Below are 22344 nucleotides of genomic sequence, written 5' to 3' on the forward strand. Positions count from 1 at the left end.
TATGAAAATAAGGACTTCTGTTAACTCAAACATTTAGAACGAAAATTTTGGAATTTTAAGGTTTAGTGATCGATAACATGTGAGATATCCATGAAAACTGGAGTAACCAAAAAATCCACCTGCTCATGCGTTCATTTTGCAATCTGATGAAACCACATGAAAAGTTCGGCTCATGCGTTCATTTTGAAAATTTGCTTAAACGATATTATACTCCAAAAATACGGAATAGAAATAGAACAGGCTTTTGGTGGATGAGGATATGTTAATAAAGAACCTTTAGAGCGATACAAATGTTTAGAAGTTTGCTTGGCTGTCAAGTTATTGGCTATCAAAGAGCGATTTTACCAATTTTGTGACTTTTCTTGTGCAGTTGTCGATAATGATCTAATAAGTTAACAAAGATTTTGCGAGTTTGAGATGCCTGTCGGATAAAGTAATCATACGAGATCAGAATAGGCTATAAAGTTTTGTGAAATATGCATTTTCAAAGAAATTGAAGACAATTTTCTAACCACAGTATCGGTTTTCCACCTGTAAAATTGATCTCTTCATGCGTTCTCCGCCTGGGAAACATAGTGAACGATTGGACTCGGTGTGGGTATGCGATCACGTGTTTCAATGTATTTGATACACCTTTTTGGAATAAGTAGATGCTTCTGACATGTGCTAAAATGCGACCGAAAAATGAAGCCTTAATAGAATTGTTATTACATTTTCCATTTTCGTGGGACCAATTAGTGACCTCTGCTCTCGACTCAAGTTGTATACAAGGATATTCGCAAACAAGAAATATTGTTGCAGTTACTGGCATACGCATAATTTGATGGCTGAACCACTATACAGCCTGCAATGAAAATACAACTGCGTCGAATCATATTTTATTTTCAACTGCGTCGTATCATTTCGTACAAATTATTATTTTCTTGGAAAATTTAAACATCTTTTTAATGAAATTTTAGTAAATGATGCAAAATTATATTTTGAAGTTTATGGTAAACTCCAAAATGAGTATTGAAGGAAAAAACGATGGATAAGGTGCTTGTGGCATTGATTTGACCTAAAATGTGTTTGACCTTGTTATATATACAATAAAATATCAATATATTAAAAACAAATAATGGTTATTTTAGTCTATAATAATATAACAGTAAAAAATGCTTTTATTTTTTTTAATATATTGATATTTTATTGTATATATAACAAGGTCAAGCACATTTTAGGTCAAATCAATGCCACTAGCACCTTTGGAACTGACGTTGTATCCATAAAATTTCATAAAAATTCTGGCCCGCTTCGAGATGCAAGTTCGCTATAACTTTTGTTATACAAACTAGTTGTACAAGTAACAATTACCGAACGAAGCGGAAAATAGTGTTAATATATAATCTGGTTTTCAGTCATTTCCAACAAAGAGTTATAAACAAAAACATCTTTTTCGTTCCAAGCGTTTGTTTGTAGGATACAACAAATACGACGCAGTTTTGATCAACGCTGATGTGGCGATAACATAGAGAAAATAAGAATCCCTAAAGATAGCCTAATTAATTAAAAGACTTTTTTTCTTACTGTCAAACCGTTTGGCCCGTCCAAAATTATCTCGGTGTCTCTTTGACAAGACTAATTAGTTGGACTACCCTAAAGAAAGTCCAAAACGACACAACTGAAAATGTTGCAGGCTCGGTTTGATTGAGGCTGTTCATGGACGGTACTGTCAAGTGCAAACTACCGTCCACACCCGCTAGCACAGACTTAAGCAGAATTCAACATTAGAATGAAATGGCAATTTTTTTTATGTAGAAATATTCGCGGATGTGTTTGTTCATACGGCGGTTATCACGCACCTGTGAAACAAAGGGGGACCACTGCGTAGGGGTTTGCTCGTATGCAGCAACAATGACTTCCCTTGGAGTATACTCCACGTTCTCTCGTCACGGAGAACATGACAAAAACTTAAATATCAGGATCAATAACACGAATTGTACGTAATTTGGATCAGATATGACATGAACTCATTGTGTCCGACAGGCAGGGCATCTCGACCACGTTACTGGGAGACCATTCCCCACCCACATTCACTCGGATATCCGTTCATTTGTTCATCATCTCCATGTTTCAGCTTCATTGCACATTATTTGTGCTAGCTGTCGGTTTCTGATCATTTCAGTCGTAAGACTGATCATATAAGATCAAATTGTGTAGGTTTAAAATAGAAAGAAACAGAAGAAAATAGCGAGAGCAAAAAGAAGAGTGTGCAGAGCAAGAGAATCGAAAGCGGAAATGAATTGATTCATGCGTTTGTTTTTCTTCAAGTTCATATCGTAATCGAACAACAGTTTTTTTTGTGAGAATCATGCAGATCCATCGACTGATCCATTGAAAAATCATAGACATTCAACAATTGTTTAATGAAACACCACATTTAGAAATGAAATTTTCATTTGCTGAATTATAGAGTTTAATTTGTACCCCCACCCCCACCTGTACCGATTAGGTTTCACTTAACTAGTTAACACTTAGGATGTAATTGTCGATGCTCCGGCGTCTGTTGTAAACAATTGCAACCCTTTCCCTAGCCATTTTGAGTAAAATGACTTTAGCCACATAGTGAAATTCTGCGTCGTGATATTGCTTTATCCAATGTCACATCGGGTCAGATTACCATACTCATTCCCAATGGCAAATTTGCTCCTGTAAAGAACATTAATTCCCAACTGAACTGAAATTCTCAATATCAAATATATTATTTTATATTATTAAAATGGAATCCTTAGATGGACTACAGTGGTAAATTGATTTGCCGTTCACAACCCTTGCACTGGCTTAAATCAACATTTTTAACACGAACATAGTGTTTAATTAAAAACTTAGAAATATAGGTGTTCATATTGCGGGAATCGTTGGAAATTCAACTGATACACTTCCATCCGTGCCAAAGTCGTACACGTATAGTTCCCTAAATTAAAAGGCTAGTAATAGACTACTTGTTGCCTAAACGAGTATTCATACAATGGCAACGGAATTTTAGAAACATATGCAGTCTTCTATAGATCGGATATAATTATAACATTTCTAATTCAATGTAGCTGGGGCGACTTTTCACAGCCTCTACACGGGACAGACGATGATGAGACAATAAAATAGATAAAATAGGGTAAACGCACAAAGCGGTAAAATTAAAATTGTTGCAGACTCAGTTTGATCGAGTTTTTTTCAAGTTCAACAGAACTTGAAATAGAAAATCATCTAACACTAAACCAGTACTTAAGTTCACGAATCATCCTCAAGTCGTGTCTGTATTATATCCCTGTTCATTTTCTTGTGATGTAGACTTCTTGGCCATATCCACCAGTTGAGAGTATTGCAAATTACATCGGGCATATACACTTAACAAATCTTATAAGTGTGCATGTATAAATGGTATTATAGGTGTATCAATATTTTCCAGATCATGCTGAAATTTTCAATAAATACAGAAAAGAGACACGTTATCATTTTCTATTTAGTATTTTTCATTCAAGATATAAATTTAAGATGTATTTCTAAAAAATGTTAGTGTGTGTCCAAAGGTGAACGTCGCGTGGCCATGACTTACACTATACCCCCGTTCCCCCTCTACAACCCAAAACCCTTAAAACATCATCCAAACATCATAAGTATTGATAAAAATAAATTTTATAAAAACAAATTTTGTATGACTCTAAAACATTATAAGAGCCGTGTCACGACAAAACCAACATAGTGCGTTTGCGACCAGCATGGATCCAGACCAGCCTGCGCATTCGCGCAGTCTGATCAGGATCCATTCTGTTCGCTATCAGTTTCTCTACTTGTTAAAGGGTTTGTAAGCGAACAGCATGGATCCTGATCAGACTGCGCACTATGTTGGTTTTGTCGTGACGCGGCTCAACTAATGTTTTAGAGTCATATATATTTTTTTTCATAAAATTTATTTCAACCAACGATTCCTTGTTTGGAATGTAACGTACGTTAGTATATAGGTTTTTTTAGTTGGCGATCGTCAGATCGCAATATCATAGTAGTTTAATGACTTCATATTTTCATATTATTTGGAAGGAAATTTGTCGGAAACCGATTATCATCATTGTGAGCATAAGAATGTAACCTACTTTCACATAATTTCGTACTGTGCATAAACATTTACCAACTAGTATATTATTTTCCCAATCCACAGGTAAAAACTTCTAATTGAAAGTTACAAAATAAAAATATTGAATTACAAATTCTAATATCTTCGAAAATAAATGTTTCTTCACTGTTATGGTGCTTAAATGTTTCATGATGCCATCCTAGACAATAATTCTTTGCATTTAATTCCCAAATCAATGGGTCATGTTCCAAAAATCCTGGACCCCCCCCCCCCCGAGAACATATTCTATAAATTTATCCATATTTTACGATGTGCGCACGCACGCACGTACATACATAGAGGATAAAACATAGAAGTATACAGAATTTGATCATTTGTTCATTTCTTTGGCGTTTTTATTATAATTATTAATTGTCGTAAAGAAATACGTACACAAACTAACTTTGTTCCTAAATTACAATAATGACAGAGTGACCGGTGTTGTATTATAAAGTATTGTTACAAGAAGACCACACATAATCAATTAGGTTCAATGAATTGTGTAATAGCGCGGAGTTCTGTCAACATACTTTACGTTGTTCATTAACTATATAGCAAACGTCTTCGCTACTCGTAACAACGCCGACCGTTATACGTTTATAATACTGCACGTTTGTAACGTCATTTTTCATTGGATAATCGTGACGTTTATATAGTTATATATACACGGCTGCTGTCGATTCATGAAGAAATCTTACTTGTTTTCTCTAAAAATGATGCTTGCTGTATTATAAATTCGTTATAAAGATTGTTGACAGGTTATATGGCCGTATATAAACGGCTGTTTGCAATATAACCCTCGCCTGACGGCTCGGGTTATATTTACAAATAGCCGTTTATATAGGGCCATATAACCTGTCAACGATCTGTATAACTAATAATATAGTTTTTTCTTCAAATTTCAGGAAAGTGGATCAAAATACAACATATATAATTATTGTTGAACTTTAATTAGGAAATAGATATCAATTCTGAGTGCATTGTTGTAGAATAATGCACGGTTTGAGTTCAAATGCGTAGTAATATAATCACGAAGGCCGATAGGCCTGAGTGATTAATTACAAAGCATTTGAACGAAAAACGTGCATTATTATACAATAATGCACGAAGAATTAATATCTATTTCCATTCTAACACGTCAAGAAAAAATATTATTATTATAATAAAGTTGGACTTTATGTTTGGTGGTTAAATTTGTTTTCGCCTCAGAGTTTCCAATAGAAACGTTCTTTAAAGGCTATTCCAGTGGGTTGAAAAAAAACTGTCGTTAAATCTAGATCTACCGTGTGTAGAAACATTTTGAGAATAACGAATTTTGAAAACGTTGATAAAACTTTGTTTGTTTATTTTATTTCACTCTATAATTTTTCAAACGAAATACAAATTATTAGAAGTTAAATAATTGTAAAACTTAACTCGTTTGCGACATTAAAATAGCGTTCTTGATTTGATTGTTTTGCACGTGCTGTTTGGCGCTACATTGTGACGTCACGTAAACAACACTTTAAACGTCTGTACAGCGTTATCGACTGAATTAAAGATATTGGTGTTCAGATTAATTTTCTTAGTTATACCATTTTCTTTCATTCTAGATAGTTTTCACAAAAAAATTCGACAAAAAATGTTTTTATTTATCAGATTTTTCAAACAAAATGGCGCCCTCAAAGTGAAAATACACAGGGAGATAATAAGAACTGCGAGTGCATTGTTGTAGAATAATGCACGCTTCGGGCCTTCTTTGTAGTCTAGTAAAAATAAAATATGACCCAGAACTAATTGCAAAAGTTTTGAATCTTTGTTCATTGAATAGGTCTGGTATATGTATATGTCAGAAAAAAAGTTGCACATATAACTCTGTGCACAACTTTTTTTACACGCGTTCAAAGTTCACGAATTTTAACTTTATATTTTAAGACCCGAACTGTACACCATACACGCGGTTTTTTCCTATGACGTAACAATTTTACGTAGGCACGCGCGTCATTGAAAACTTGTCATATGATTTCGTGAAACTTCCGTCGAAACATAAATATCATTTTTCATCAAAAATAGCATTTAGATGGCAAAGGTAAGTTTGTTTGTGTATTTTACATTTACTTTGATCATTTATGCCTTTTTACTTTCACAATAAGTGCCATAGTTAAATATAACTACGATTTTATGTTAAATATTTTTGGAAATAAACAGCAAACCAATATCACCAGTAAATGTTAGTAGATTTGATTTAAATAAATGATATATATATATTTATAAGAAAAAAAATGTTATTAAGACATATTTAATATGAAAACTTTGTATTTTCGACATTATATTGTTACTTTTGAAATGAACAAATTTCACGATTTTTTAATCTACGGAAGACAAAACGGGACATAATTTACGTCGTGAATATGCATTATTTTATTATAACAAGGTATTTTATTGTACTGTCGGGGACCATCAAACGAACACTTTTTGAACAATTTTCCGTACAAATTTCATAATTTCTAACCTAGACACCTTAAAATTTGACACTGTTCAGCTAGGTTCTTCTCCTAACTAACAAACTAGTTTGTTTATTTCTGATTGTATTGACACTTATATCTGAGGCTCCACAAGGAGGGTATCAAAATTACCTAACTTGTCTACACTACAGTACCATGTGTCCGGACAGATATGTACATCACGTGGGGTTTTGATTTTAGATTTTTAACATGATATACAATATTTCAGCAACAAATGCTGAAGTTTTGGATATTCTATTGTTTACTATGCAAATGATTATAGCTGGTATATGAGGTCAGGCAATGCTTTCTTGACCCCCAAATTTCAACGTCAACATTCTAGAAATAGACAACAAAAATATTATCATTTATGTAGGTTGAAATAAATTTATTTACGTAATAACCACAACCACTGAACAAAGAAAATACTAAATAAAGCATTTTCGGGGCCGTCCGGGTTTGGTGGTTGTCTGGTTTTGGTGGTCCCAAACCAGTATATAAAACAATATTCAGATTTACATGTACGTATATAAAATTTATATTTAGATATATATTTTGCATTATTAAACATGTAAATGTACATAAATAAAATCAATACTTAATTTCAGATAGGACATCCATGATTTACACACCAATGGTCATATGATGATTATCTAATGTTCAGCTGTCTCTTGTATCAAGGTGAGTCATACTTTAAGTATTATCTATGCACAATTTCTATCTATAATATATGAACAATGTGTGTGTTTTAACTTGTCCTTTTTTTAAATATGCTATAATGTGAAATGGACCACACCAGTAGCTCTTCATAGGAAATTTGCAAAATCGCTCCCGAGCTTTCATACTACATGATTGCCCGGAACATACAATACATTCCATATATGTTCACCTTCCTCGGTCTTTTGTGATTGTATACCTTACTGATTTAATATTTTTAAAAATGCAAAGTATAACATAGTACGGATATTTTTTGTTATTGCCTACATTTAACACCTATGGAAAGTAATGCCGAATATTCAAATTGGCATTGGCCAAATGACGTCACGCTTTATTAATCAAAGTGGAAAAATGAAATGAACGATTATGTCATTTGAGTATCGGTTCATGCAAAATATACTTGTTTCTTTTAAATACAAAGTTAGTATGCTAATATAAATATATGATAAATTCATACATGATTTCTCACAAAATATGTCTTTTATTTCTATAGATGATACAAGCCACATTAACAAACCATGCTGATGGAACCAATAACGATATGAAGGGCATTGCATTTCGGTATGTTTATACTGACTACTGTATATTAAATTAATAAAAACTCATGACAATTTCTCTGTAAATATACACATGCTTGCCATTAAGTTTTCGGATAAAGGTTTAATGTATTGTTAAATGCAGGGAAATAACATAGGCTATTTTAGGTAGGCTGAAATAAATGCACATTTCATACTGAATATTTCTATACTGAATATTTTTTTTCAGAAACCCGTTGTGCATTTCTGATTTCGGGATCTACAAGTAAATATCAACATGGCAACAGGTATATTTTGTTTTTACCAATGTCAGATGGTTTATACATATTGGTCTGAATAGTAAGAAAATCAATACACAAACATATATAAAATAACATATTTCATAAGTTATATACATGTATGATGTATATTCATATTTTACACTACACAATACTATTGTTACTGTGAAATAATGCATATACAAAATAATAATATATACAGATCGTCTTAGATTTAAAATATGCTTTCAGATTCTACAACGTGCGTATTTTGTGCGCAGGATATCCAGAATAGGTCCCAATTGTCACTCTCAGAGAGAAAGGGAAGCAACAGTGTTAATTATGCTAGCGATCTGAGGAATTCAAGTATACAAGTATACAAACAATTACAGGCCAAATTGTGCACTAAGACTGTAGAAGGGATTTTATTCACAATAGAAACATTTCAAATAGTTCCAATGTTAAGTGTAACCTAGTTAAAAGACCTTTAAGGTCAAATGCTAATTTTGCTTTTAAGTGTAATTGCTTGTTCTGTGGTAAGCCTGCTAAAGTTGCATCTGGTAAACGTAGATGTTCATCCTGGTAGAAGTTTTGATTTTCAGGAAACACATCGTCGGAACCCACGGTACACATTCCGTATATACTACATTTAATATTTTTAAAGATTATTTGGGAAAAAGCCCGGGGTTTCCGAGGATCAGGAAAAAATTTAAAATCAAATGTTCTGAGAGGGAAAAAATCTGTGGGGAAAAGTTTTTTTAAAAAGACTGTTTTCAGTTTTTTTGGGTTTTTGTCAGATTTGAAAAATTTTTTATTTCAGATCAGACAATAAAAACCCTATATATGGGTTTTTATATTCAAAAGACAAACCAAAAAGTGATTGGAATAAGATTTTTATTTTCCCACCATTTCCTTTCACGGGTTTTTTTCTGGTTTTCTTAAAAATTTTAAAGGGGTTTCCCGGGAAAAAGCTGCCAAAATTTTTATTTTTCAACCCAAAAAAAGAAGAAATTATTACAGGTGGTGAAAAAGCCATGAGGGTTAAAATATATAAATAATTTGAAAAGGGCGAGATTTCACAATTTTTAGTTAAAAACCGTTCAATTTTATCTGTTATTCAAGTTCAAAGCATTCCGCCTACGTCTGATGCTGCGGCGCAACACTCTATACCGTCATATTTTCAACCACAAACATGGATTGGAAATGATAAATTAGACCCAACTGAATGGGGATAGGAACTTCTCTAAGGACTCTTGTACCCGCAAATCTACACAACCCGCTGCTCCAGATTTTCTTTTAAATATTATCAGATGCAATTGCAAAAAATGCCACTCTTAGAGATGTACCTGTCGCAAACATGACCTCGAATGTTCGGTTGGCTGTGGAGAATGTCATTGTATTAGCTGTTCAAACTGACGGTCCATTTCAGATATTGATTTTGCAGACATGGAGGACTAGATCTTGTATCGACACAATGCTCTTAGAACTAAGTTGTCAATTTTTTACCTGTTTTGTATTGAAATGTATTTATATTTTGTGTTATTATTGGCAATGTACATGCATCTGGCATCTTGTTTTTACATAAGCAATAGAGGTTTCACTTTAAGTTATTCATAAAAAACTTTGCAGACAAATATTTCTATATATTGAACAGTCTCATATTCCTCGCGAAGTTAATACAATGTAGCTTGTAATACAAACAAAAGATTTATAATAATACTCTGTTTGCTTGCCATATGAAGTAGTTCTTTAGTATTGTAGTTATACTCTTTTATCCAGTGTCAAATTATACTAAAATTTATGCACAATATTTTATATTGGTGTCTATCACAAAACAATTAACTTGTACTAGCACCAAACTATGCCTATAACATAAATGTAGTAAAATGTTTTTGAAACAATTTAACTCCAAATGTACAATAGTATTGTACATTTAAAGTTAGATTGTTTATTGAATACATACTTATCAATGCTTTCTTATATTTGCTTGTGTTGCGACACACTGTTTTTTTTCCCTCTAATTGTCAATGTCAAAGTTCACCTATTGTAAATAAAAATGTATTACTATACTGTCTGAAATACAGAACGATAATTTCAAATTTATAGAAGTTGACTTATATGTTGTAGACTGTTATGTGTCAGTGCAAGCATGACAATAACCCTACCATATACTTAAAGTGATTTAAGTGTACATATCGATGTGACAAAAATGTAGTTCTTGTGAATGAAACAGCCTGTATATTCGTGTCCTTTATATTTATTATCACTACATTGTTGCTTGCCAAATTAGGTAGCTCTTCGGTACATTTGTACATTTGTAATATAGTTTAATTCCGTGTGTAATGTCAAATTTCAACAAGTGACACTTAAATGTATATACATGTACTACAATTTCTCCATAGAGTATGATAGACCGGGCATAGTATTTTTCATCTGTAGTTTTGGTAATTGTTACTCGCTCTTAATTATGCTTACTTGTTGTTCTTTTTTTTGCTTGAAACAAACAAATTATTCAAAATGCGTTGGATGTTCAGAATGTTAGCTAAACAAAAGTGTACCTGAATTATTTAACATTTATCTAAAACATAATTTACAATACACATGTATGTCCATTTTAATTCATATGAATACAGTTGACATAATTTACAAAGTACTTCTTCATGCATAAATATGTTATTATGTATTGTTTTTACTGTAAATATACATGGAATGGATGATTTGCTGCTTATATATCGGAATTTGACTGGTTAAAAAAAATTAACATAAAGTGGGTGGGGTAATTTGACACCAGTTTGTCATAGAATTGCCCACCAAATTTTTTTTTTAATTTTAAATGCGTAAATTTTTGTATCAACATGGACAAAAATTTGTTTGTATGAAGTTTGCATGTAATAAATATGTTTAACTTATATATAGACGTGTTTTTTTAGTATCATCGGAAATTAACAAATTACGCCGATTTTACAACTGAAATTTAAGGGTGTCAACTTGAAAGCTAGAATTATCACATTTCCCCTTCAGCAAAAGAGTGCAACTTTTTTCCAAATATCAAGCAGATATGGTACCATCATAAAATACCAAAACAAAAACTTTTGCAATTAGTTCTAGGTTAGCTTGATTTTCGGGCTAATTTGACTAGACTATTGTTTATATAGAAAAAATTCCGATAGTGTTAGAATAAGGATTTTGATCTTTCTAAGGCATTTATATTGCCATGCCTTAAATATTCACATGGGTATCAATTGGGTAATTATAGCTGTCCTATCGTACTGCTATGTAATAGAAAGAGCACCGAGACACGAGGCTATCTGATTTGTACGAGGGGGCGTAGCCCCCGAGTATAAATCAGATTGCCGAGTGTTTTGGTGTTCTTTCTCTTTTGTATCATAGTCAAACATGACAGCACGTTCCCTGTTGTCATAATATGAAACCCCAGAAAAAAAAACCAATGAACGAGCATTTGAATATGATATTTTCTGCCCCTTTCCTTTTCTCTGACGTCACAATATGTAAACCCCAGCAAAAATGAACCAATCAACGGGCATTATCTGGAGTGCGGGTAACTGATACCCGCACTCCAGTTACCGCACTGTGCATGTATATGTATACGATTTAACTCTGACACTTTTTCAACAGAAAGGTCCCCAAACTATGATACAAAATCTTCTTACCGTGTAATGTCTCGTTAACAAGTTGAAGTTGTTCCATACCTAGCCTAATTAATTTGGCTGAACGGTTTGACGCATTTTCTGTCGGGTCCTGTGGAAAAAAATGAAGTTGGTTTCTACAGAATTTATTTTAGTTCGATTGTGTAGAATGCTATAATCGATTGTGTAGGAAGCTATAAGGTTATAGACACACTATCGAATCCGTTCCTGGAACCAACCAGTACTGAACAATCAAGGAAACAACGGCTTGCTTCTGGCGAGATTTGAACCATTTCGGGTAGCAATCATTAGATTACTTGTTTACTAGTTCGACGCGTTAATCACTCGGCCATGCCGCCACTGCAATGCAGTTGTTAGGGCATTTGTAAGCTGACTGTCACGAGGTTCATTAGAAGAACGCTTATCCACAGTTAATTCGGTGTGTTTCAGTGAATTTCTGCAGGCAAAATGACACCTAACTGCCTAAGTTTCTAAGACCGTGTACGATCTTTTGCAAAGTTTTAGATTTAATGCCCTTTGCATTTGGCATAGCTACCAAACTAGCAGATATTTGCATTTAACTTCATAAATTGATAGATCACATAAAGGCAAAGGGCAATGCTTCAGAACCATACACATCACTGGTGACGTAACTCTTTTGCATAATTTTGGAGTTATTGCTCTTTCTTACTTTATTTCAATCCAGAATATAACTGAAAGTATTGCCTTAAAAATTTGTAATTTTCACAGCTGTATTCATCTCATCAACGAGCACATTATTTAGAACCAGAACTTGTTTTTATATGATTTTGAAGTTATTACCTAGTTTTTTTTTTCTTGGATCAAAACTTCATACATTGATGGATCTTAAACAACTACACTGTCCAAGAACCATAAATCTCTTTTTGCATAATTTAAGACTTCATCCCCTTAAATAATTTTTTCTATTTAAAGATATACTTGGCTCATCTTTTAGTAAAAATATTTTCATTGCAGAAATTTATTGAAATCTATGAAATTCTTACGATTATGTCTAATTTGAATAATAGAATGCACAAACTGTGTGAAACTGCATTCCCAATTACTAGTGAGTCAAGCGAAGTTAGCCATTTCTTAAAAAACTGCCAGTTTTTTTAATTACACTATGTATTCATACTGTGTCTTTCTGTAGTGTGTAGAGTTTAAAACATTATACACTGTATTGTCAAAACATGTTACATTTGACCTTTTACAAATGAATTGTGTAGCAATTATCAATATTTTCCAACATAATACATTTTTAATATCGTTGGGCCATAAATCTAAAAGTATTATAGGTATCAACATCAAAGTGATATGTGGGCAAATTTTTTTTACATGATGATGGGTCCAAGGTTATAAATTTTTTCTCATAGCTCCGATATTTAATTGGTCAGACACAAGCTAAAAATGTCCTGACAAATGAAAAATTTGGAGTTTTGAGACTGAGCAGGGTATTTTATTCAAATTTTAATCAGCTAAGCAATTATCTACAATTTAAGCCACTGGCCAGCTGACATGTGTTCTTTACTGTTGGCCACCATTAAATTTTTAACATTGACGTGTGTTCTCTCCTTCTCTTGATTTACTTGTTGTATTAAATTTTTCATGTTGATATCCTTAAAATTATTAAAATGGAAGCTGTACAAGTCTTATTTAAGGAATAGTCAATACAGCAGGCATAATAAAGGGATTATGTGTTAAAAAATACTTCAACAAATTGTGTTTGGTTTGCCAAGTATTTATTGACTTGCAGGCTCTACATTATAAAAGGAAACTGCTGAATCATCAAATACCAGACATCAACACCTCTTTATTTACTTGGCAACCTTCTTGTTGTGTTTTTTGCAAATCTCATGTGTTCTTAAAAACTTTGGGTCAACCTGAAAAAATAAAATAAAAACTGTTCATCTCCAAAATCTAAATCAGCTTACTGTGAACATTACAGATATAGTATACATATAAAAGAACTTGTGTAGTTTGTCTTATTGTTGATTCAAGAGTCAAAGAGACTGAAAAAATTGTGATAAAGAATGTCCAAGTTATTTTAAACACATGAATAATATTGTACATGAACAGAGTAAAATGTTCTGAAAGTTCAAACAAAATATTATCCTGCTATTTTAATTAGGATTTTAATTGTTTAACATTGATTTCATGCATACACCATTTACCATTTACCAACATTATCATATTTCTTTTATACTTAATGATTTAAAAAAAAAAATTCGAACAATAATTTGTAAACTACGGGTACAGGTGGCAGGTAAATAGCTTAAACCTTTATTCACTTTTAAGGCCAAAAATGACCTTGATCTTTAAGTTTTGCATCTGAAACCAGAGTTCTGGTTATAATGCAGGGCCTTTTCCAGCTCCTTTCAGAAAAATTTGTTTTGTTTGTTTGTTTCATTTTACGCCTTTTCCCCAACAGTATTTCAGTCATATTATAGGCGGGTAGTTTTCCTAACCATCGTTCCTGGGAGAGTTACACCAGTACTAGACTACCTCCTCCGTGCTAAACTACCAAAGCATCTCCCGGGGATCAAACCCACGTCAGAGAGGTAACTGGATTAGAAGTCATCGACTCTAACCCTCGACCACGGAGGCGGTTTTCCTTTCAGAAAAGATCCTTTGCTTAAATTGAACAATTATGCTGCACTTTGATAATTTGAAAATTCAAAAATGTTGAAAAACAACCTTCAAGTTTATATAGATATTGTATGATCATATAACCTGTCATAACTTTGAAAAATCTAATAATCTGTCTCAAAAGATCAAATAATTTGATATATCTAGCAGTAGGTGGGAATATTTTTTTTTGAAATTGGGAAAAAAGAGGTTATCTTGAACTGGAAATGGTGAAAATGCCCTGAGATAAACATTTAACTGAACATATCATGAAAATCCTACACAGGTAAAAAAATAGACACTAAATTGCTGACAAATCAAAAACTATTTTTTCTCATTTGCACTGAAACTTTTTACTTATTCTCGGAGCTAATTTTAGTTATTATCTCATCCCTGTGATTTTCACCTTATATAACAGAACGAAATTTTTCTTTATGCAGTTCCAAATTATCAATTTTAAATTCTTTCCAAAAAAATCAATTAAGTGAGAAAAACCACTGTTTACATGTGAAACAAGAGAGCCATGATGGCCCTGAGATTGCTCACCTGTATATAAGCCCCGGGCGGGGCCAATTTTAACCCTAGGGCCCTTATATGAACTTGGTAGACATCATTAGCAAGATGTTTCATGCTAAAAATCTTAGCTCTAGCTCTTAAGGTTTTTTAAAAGAAGATTTTTTTTAAGTGCTTTACTATATACATCAAGGGAAAAACAATGACCCCTGGGCTTTTATTTTCAACAAATTTGGTAGACACCCACTAGAAGATGTTCATGCTTGATATCTAAGCCCTAGCTTTTTTTTAGTTTTTAAAAGAAGATTTTTTAAGTTTAAACTATATACAAATCAGGAAAATCAATGACCCCCGGGGCTGGACCAATTTTGAACCCAGGGCTTTTTTATATGAACAAATTGTTAGACACTGACTAGTTGGTGTTTCATGCCAAAAAATTAAAGCTCTAGCTCTTTTGGTTTTTAAAAGAGGATTTTTTTTTAGTTTTTTTTTTCTTTCGGTTTGCCATGGCAACCCGAGTTCTGCATGGAATTAAATTCTTTGAACAATTTTAAGTTGACTACCAAAGGAACAGTCCTGTGAAGTTTCAGTGTGTTTTTTTCCTTATATAACTGATACCGGAAAACGGCACCATTCCCAATAGAACAGGCCTTGACATTAACTTTTTTATTTGGTTGTCCTGTCGGGCAAGTACTTTTGAAAATTACTTGCCCTGACCCAAAGCTTGCTTGCCCTGACCTAAACCGGTAAAGTGTTGAAAACAACCCTACATTTATTAGTAAGTTTTGAGAAAAAAGTGTTGGCAATCTTTGAAAATGGGGTTTATTTATTCTCTAATCATGCATGGGTTTCATTATAAGCCGTACAGGCTATTTTAAGAAATAAAGACATTTTGTGACAAAATCATACTCATATTTTCACTAAAATTGGTTGGAAATAGAAGGAAGGTTAAAAGGGGCTAAATAACATTTTAAAATGTTTTCAGTAATTAAGTTATAAATATGTATTTTTGAAGAAAAAAAAAGTAAAAAAAACCATGGTTATTTTGACAAAAAATCCAAGTTTTGTGCATTTGATATATAACAAGAGCTGTCGGTAGGACAGCACGCTCGACTATTCTAAGTGCTTTATACTTAAAGAGCCTTGATAATGTTAAATTTTCTAAGTTCACAAAAGGGCTAAATTTTTTTCATAAATTCATGTTATAGGCCTTAGAGTCTAATTATACAGTATTGGCTTGACTACTTGGAAGGTAATGTCACAAGGGTGTTTTATTGAGTATAATAATACTAAATACCTATGAATACATAAAATTCACAGAAAACGTACAAAGGCTTGTTATTAAGATGTTTTATCAAGTAAATCACTGCTTTATTATAATGAATGCATAAAATTGTCCCAAAAAAGGCATAAACCCTTCACTAGTTATGGAGATAACAGCTTACATGCAAAACTTTACCATGAATTTCTAAGTTGAACAAGGGTGCCATAGTCACAAAATACGCCCGTTTACGAAAAAGCTTTAGATGGAGATGGGGGCATTATGGATAAGTGTTATCTAGCAAGCAAGTTTTTATTCTTGGCACTGTGTTGTTAAATGAACCTTAAAACAAATCAATAGGGAAGATATGCACAGAATGTGTGACCTTGACCTTGGTCACAGGGACCTGAATTTTATGCACGGCACTCAGCCTCACAATGATGAACATTTGTGCCAAATTATATTTGAAATCCCTCTATGCATGTAGAAGTTTTGCTCCAGACAAGTGTTTTTCTATGAGCTCTAACTGTGACCTTCACCTTTGACCTAGAGACTTGGTTTATGTGCAGGGCACTACGTCTCATGGTGGTGAACAATTCTATAAAAGTAACATTAAAATTCCTCCATGCATGTAGAAAATATGCTCCGGACAACATCTGGATATTTAATCATCTCCAGTGACCTTGACCTTGCAAATATTAACCTAAATTAAATGTGTAACACCTGTAGTCATGATAGTTACCATTTGTGCTACAATCCATCAATAAATGATGACTAAATGGTCCCTATAACCATCTTCAAATTTTTATCTGAACTTTGACCTCTATGTGTAACCTTGACTTTGGTCGCAGGGATCTGAATTTTGCATGCGACACTCAGCCTCACAATGGTGAACATTTGTGCCAAGTTATATTGAAAACCCCCTATGAATGTAGAAGTTTTGCTCCGGACAAGCGTTTTTCAATGAGCTCTAAGTGTGACCTTGACCTTTGACCTGGAGACCTGGATCATGCATGGAGCAATACATATCATGGTGGTGAGCATTTCCATAAAGTATTATAAAAATTTTCCATACATGTAGGAGATATGCTCCAGACAAAATCTGGATATTTCACCATCTTTAGTGACCTTGACCTTGCATATATTGACCTAAAGTACATGTGTCACAGCCGTAGTCATTATAATGACCATTTGTGTTACAATCCCTCAATAAATGATGATTAAATCGTCCCTATACACATCTTCATATTTTTATCTTTTTTTAAACGGCGTATAAAAAGTACATGTAATTTAATAACTAAAAAATTCTGATTTAAGATTTTATTCTAGGGAAATACATTTCATTACAATTCTTAATCTTTTTGAATGAGCTGAACTGATATTTACTTGAAAATTAAAATATAATTAAATTTCTATGAGAAAGTATTTACATTTGATAAGGTAATTACTGTATGATCTTTATGAACAAATACCAAGTCTACAGAACACCATAGTTATCACAGTTAAGTATCTTGACCAATGAATGAAACATGTGTAAATAAATGTTACATTCTTTACAACATACTCAAGTCCAAGAAAGAGGATTATTTCATGCCATTTGATTAAATTCTATTTTTAGAAAAATAGATCAAGGGGAGTAATTGTGTAAGTCATTTATGAACAAAGTAATAACTTTGTTGTCTCCCTTTGATTAAATTCTATTTACAAAATCTGGATATTTCATCATCTTTAGTGACCTTGACCTTGTATATATTGACCTAAATTATATGTTCACAGCCATAGTCTTGATAATGACCATTTGTGTTACAATCCCTCAATAAATGATGACTAAATGGTCCATATACACATCTTCATATTTTTATCTGAACTTTGACCTCTATGTGTGACCTTGACCTTGCCCGCAAGGACCTGAATCTTGCACGCGACACTCCGCCTCACAATGGTGAACATTAGTGCCAAGTAATATTGAAATCCCTCTATACATGTGGAAGTTTTGCTCCGGACAAGCATTTTTCAATGAGCTCTAAGTGTGACCTTGACCTTTGACCTAGAGACCTGGTTCATGTGCGCGACACTGCTCCTCATGAGGAACATTAATATGAAGTTTCATTAAAATCCCTCCATACATGTAGGAGATATGCACCGGACAAAATTGGACGCCGCCCGCCCGCCCGCCAGGGGCGTTCCCATAATACGTCCCGTTTTTCAAACGGGCGTATAAAAAAGGGAAGAAAAATCAGCCTAAATGCAAGATAGAATTATGGATCTTTGTCAGTGACCTACAATTCTGACCCTTAATGCATATGTGAAGTTTTAAATAAATATCTTTAATAGTTATTGAGATATGTAAAACTTGCATGTAAACATTAACCAAGAGAGTAAGTAGAATAGGGGATATGAATCAGCCTTAATGCAAGATAGAGTTATGGAACATGGTCAGTGACATACAATTATGACCCTCAAATTATGACCCTAAGTACATGTGTAAAGTTTCAAGTAAAAATCTTTGAAGACCTTTAACCTTTAACCAAAATTTCTAAGTTTCAAAGGGGCAAATAATTCTGCAAGAGTTATGCAATTTTGCAAAATGATGTACATTGTTACTATAAAAAAGTATTCAGGGTTGTCATTAAAAATTTTTGCAGAAGGTTTTTTTTTAACTTGAGGCGGTCATTTCTGTCTTTATCATGCATAACAAAGAGTGTTTTCTTAATTTTGAGGCGGCCCATTATGCATTTGAGACAGGCATTTTGGCCTCCTGCCGCCTCTTAATGACAACCCTGAGTATTGTAAATTTCAATTGAATATCTCAAGCAATAATTGAGATATTTGACTTTACAAAAAAAACTTCAACCAAAATTTCTAAGTTTCAAAGGGGCATAATTCTGTCAATATTGTAGGCAGAGTTATCAAACTTGTCAATCTGATGTACCTTGTTACTATAAATAAGTATTGTAAATTTCAATTGAATATCTCAAGCAATAATTGAGATATTTGACTTTACAAAAAACTTTAACCAAAATTTCTAAGTAAAAAAGGGGCATAATTCTGTCAATATTGTAGCAGAGTTATCCAACTTGTCAATATGATGTACCTTATTACTATAAATATGTATTGTAAGTTTCAATTGAATATCTCAAGCAATAATCAAGATATTTGACTTTACAAAAAACTTTAACCAAAATTTCTAAGTTAAAAAGGGGCATAATTCTGTCAATATTGTAGGTCGAGTTACCCAACTTGTCAATCTGATGTACCTTGTTACTATAAATAAGTATTGTAAGTTTCAATTGAATATCTCAAGCAATAATTGAGATATTTGACTTTACAAAAAACTTTAACCAACGCAGACGCCGACGCGGACGCCACGGCGACTACAATAGCTCTCATATTCTTCGAATAGTCGAGCTAAAAATCACTTAAATATAGTACTTTCTTCATAAAAGAATTTTTATAAAGTTGTGGACAGAAACTTTGTGTTTTTTTTTTTGTGTTTACCACATCTTAAGTCGCAAAAATATGTGACAATTTCATTTACCGATTTTGTTTCTAAATTTACATCTTTTTTCCTTGTGGATATGTCTCTGTATCACATTTGCAGATGATTTGTTATTATTTTCACAATTATCTACAGTGTAAGAAATTCCGATTTGAATCCACTAGGCTGGCCGGACTACCAGATTGGAATATTCACTAGCCCAAAAGACATTTCACTAGCACGATTCATTTGTTCAAAACAGTTGTTTATATTTACTCTGAAAATACAGTAGCCTGGTCGGGCTTGTTACTGTGAAAAGTTGGTAGCCCGAGGAGAAATTTAGTAGTCAGGGGCTATAGGACTACTGCTAATTTCGAACACTGTATCTACAGGAGAAACGTTTTTTCTTTGAGGATATACGATAAATTTTAGATTTTAACGGCAAAAATAAACAGCCAGAAATCGGCAAATGTTTATACGGCTAAATTAAACTAAGTTCAAGGCTGTGATTTGAACTTTAACAGGGTTTGAACACCTTTAATAAGAAGAGGTGTTGACACAATTAATAATGTTAATCAAGTTTTGACATATTCATCAGACAACCGGATAGTCTGTGTACATGTACAATTGCCCCCTGTGAGGTTCGTTATTTATCGTCTTCACAAATGTGATCCGTTCTAATTAAGTCTAATTAAGATTGAAATTGTAATTTGCAAGGATTATTGGTCATAATATAGGAATTTTATATGTTTACTTATGATTTTTTTCACTTGCCCTGTCGGACAAGTTCTTTTGAAATTCACTTGCCCTGACCAAACTTTTGGTTGTCCCGGGCAGTCGGACAACCGTTAATGTCGAGCCCTGTAGAAAATAGACAACAAATTTCCCAATTCATGACTGATACATTCCCAAAATAACACTGAAAATTTCATCAAAAAAAACGGCAAATTTAAAGGTAAACAAAAACAGTAATGCCATTGATGAGAGATATGCGATAAAAACCAAGTATAACTACATGAGTGATATTCGTACCCAGTAAATTCGTACTTTAAGCGTTTCACACCTTAACATTTTTATGATTATCAATTTTTTTTTTCAACCGCAAGTAGCAAAAATAATCATTTAAGTTAATATTACATGGTTTTAAAGTGTATATTATGCATAATTTTTAGTCTCCCTGGATAAAAAAAATTCCCGAAGAATATTTTGCATCCTCTGTAAAATTCCCAATTTGAGTCAAACCGATGGATTTTTTTTCCTAATCTGTCCGTACTGGCAACATTCCCAAAGTAGTGGAAAATAACACTGAGTTTGGATGAAATTGGCTTAGCAGTTTATGAGGAGATGTCGTTTTAAGTAAAAGTTTACGGATGGACGGTCGGCTGCCGGACGAAAAGCGATCACAAAAGCTCACCATGTCACTTTGTGACAGGTGAGCTAAAAAAGCAGACTAGAATTAACAAAACTTTAAATAGACCAACTTACTCCTTTATTATCTGGACATCTTTGCTTTTTGGGTCTGTGGATGCCATTTCTGTGGTGTTTCTTGTCTGGAAAAGAGATATCCAATGATAATTTATCATTTATATAAAATTGATACAATTTTAATTTTGGAAATAATATTTGTCTTGATTGATCAACACCTTAAAACTTTAAACTTCTACACTAAATCACTTTTTTGTTCTCAGTCCACTACAACAGCATGATTTTAGCAGCCATAATTCTAACAACATCAGGAAATTCACAGACAACTACAGACAAAATACAGGATCTTGATATATCTTCATAGCTTGTTTAATAATTTGCCATGTTGAACTGTGTTGAGTTGGGTTAACTGCTGAGGTGAACGTTTACCATTATCAATTACCATCAGTTCCCATGCATAATCTGTTTTTTTTTTTTTATAACTGGCACACATACGACGAAAACCCTGTTAACCTTTCGGGGAAAAAATTTTTAAATAGTTTTTGTTTTAATTTGGACTTTTAAACTGGGCGAAAGGTGCAAAAAAAATGTTCTTTAAACCCCAAAACTGATATAAATTGAACAAAATTTAAAAAATAGGGGACTGTGGGCCCTTTTCCCAAAATGAGAATATCAGGGGAAAATCTCTGTATTTTTTAACAAGTCTAGGTTTTCATAAATTTTTTAGGGAAACTGTCCGAAAATTTTTATAGACAGTCTAAAAAATTTAAAAAAGTTTTTTTCAACCCTAAATTTTACAGATTTTCAAAAATGAAATTTTGTTTTTTTTTAGTTTACAAAAAAAAATCGGGAAAGAAAAGGAAAAAGGTTTTTTTTTAAATTGGGAATTTTTTTAAAATTTAAAAGGGTTTTAATGGGGGGGATTTTTCATCTTTTAGGGATGTTTTTTTTAAAATTTTTTTTTAAAAAGTAAAAATTTTAAAAGTCGTAAAAAACTGTTTTTAAAATTTTAAACCCAAACGTTACTTTAAAAAATCATAAAATTACCAAACCTTTTTTCAGGGTTAAAACCTGGGGTTTTTTTAAAAATTTAAATAAAAACCTTCTACTATTTTTCTTACTTTATTTTCTTTTAAAATTTAAAAGTTTAAAAAAAAAAATCTGAAAAAAATTAAATAAAAATTGTTAAAAAATTTTTCGGGGACTGTCCGTAAATAAAATTTTAAAACCCGGG

General features: G+C 32.7%; 2 long non-coding RNA genes across 3 annotated transcripts; one reads left to right on the top strand and one right to left on the bottom strand.

Moving 5' to 3' along the window:
• Positions 1-5891: 5891 nt before the first annotated feature.
• On the top strand, positions 5892-8026 carry LOC132723973 (uncharacterized). The gene is made up of 3 exons (XR_009624824.1): positions 5892-6215; positions 7239-7311; positions 7841-8026. It is a non-coding gene; the product is annotated as an uncharacterized LOC132723973 (long non-coding RNA).
• A 5499-nt stretch (positions 8027-13525) lies between these two features.
• LOC132723972 (uncharacterized) lies at positions 13526-21237 on the bottom strand. Of its 2 annotated transcripts, XR_009624822.1 has the most exons (3): positions 21171-21235; positions 20440-20546; positions 13652-13688 (listed from the first exon to the last, which is right to left on the bottom strand). It is a non-coding gene; the product is annotated as an uncharacterized LOC132723972 (long non-coding RNA). The 2 variants fall into 2 exon arrangements; XR_009624823.1 differs by lacking the exon at positions 20440-20546 and having other exon boundaries at positions 13526-13688; positions 21171-21237.
• Between the last annotated feature and the right edge of the window lie 1107 nt (positions 21238-22344).

The sequence above is a fragment of the Ruditapes philippinarum genome, unplaced genomic scaffold, assembly GCF_026571515.1.
Source record: "Ruditapes philippinarum isolate M1 unplaced genomic scaffold, ASM2657151v2 ctg8217_1_1_1_1, whole genome shotgun sequence".
In the NCBI taxonomy this organism is placed as follows: Eukaryota; Metazoa; Mollusca; class Bivalvia; order Venerida; family Veneridae; genus Ruditapes; species Ruditapes philippinarum.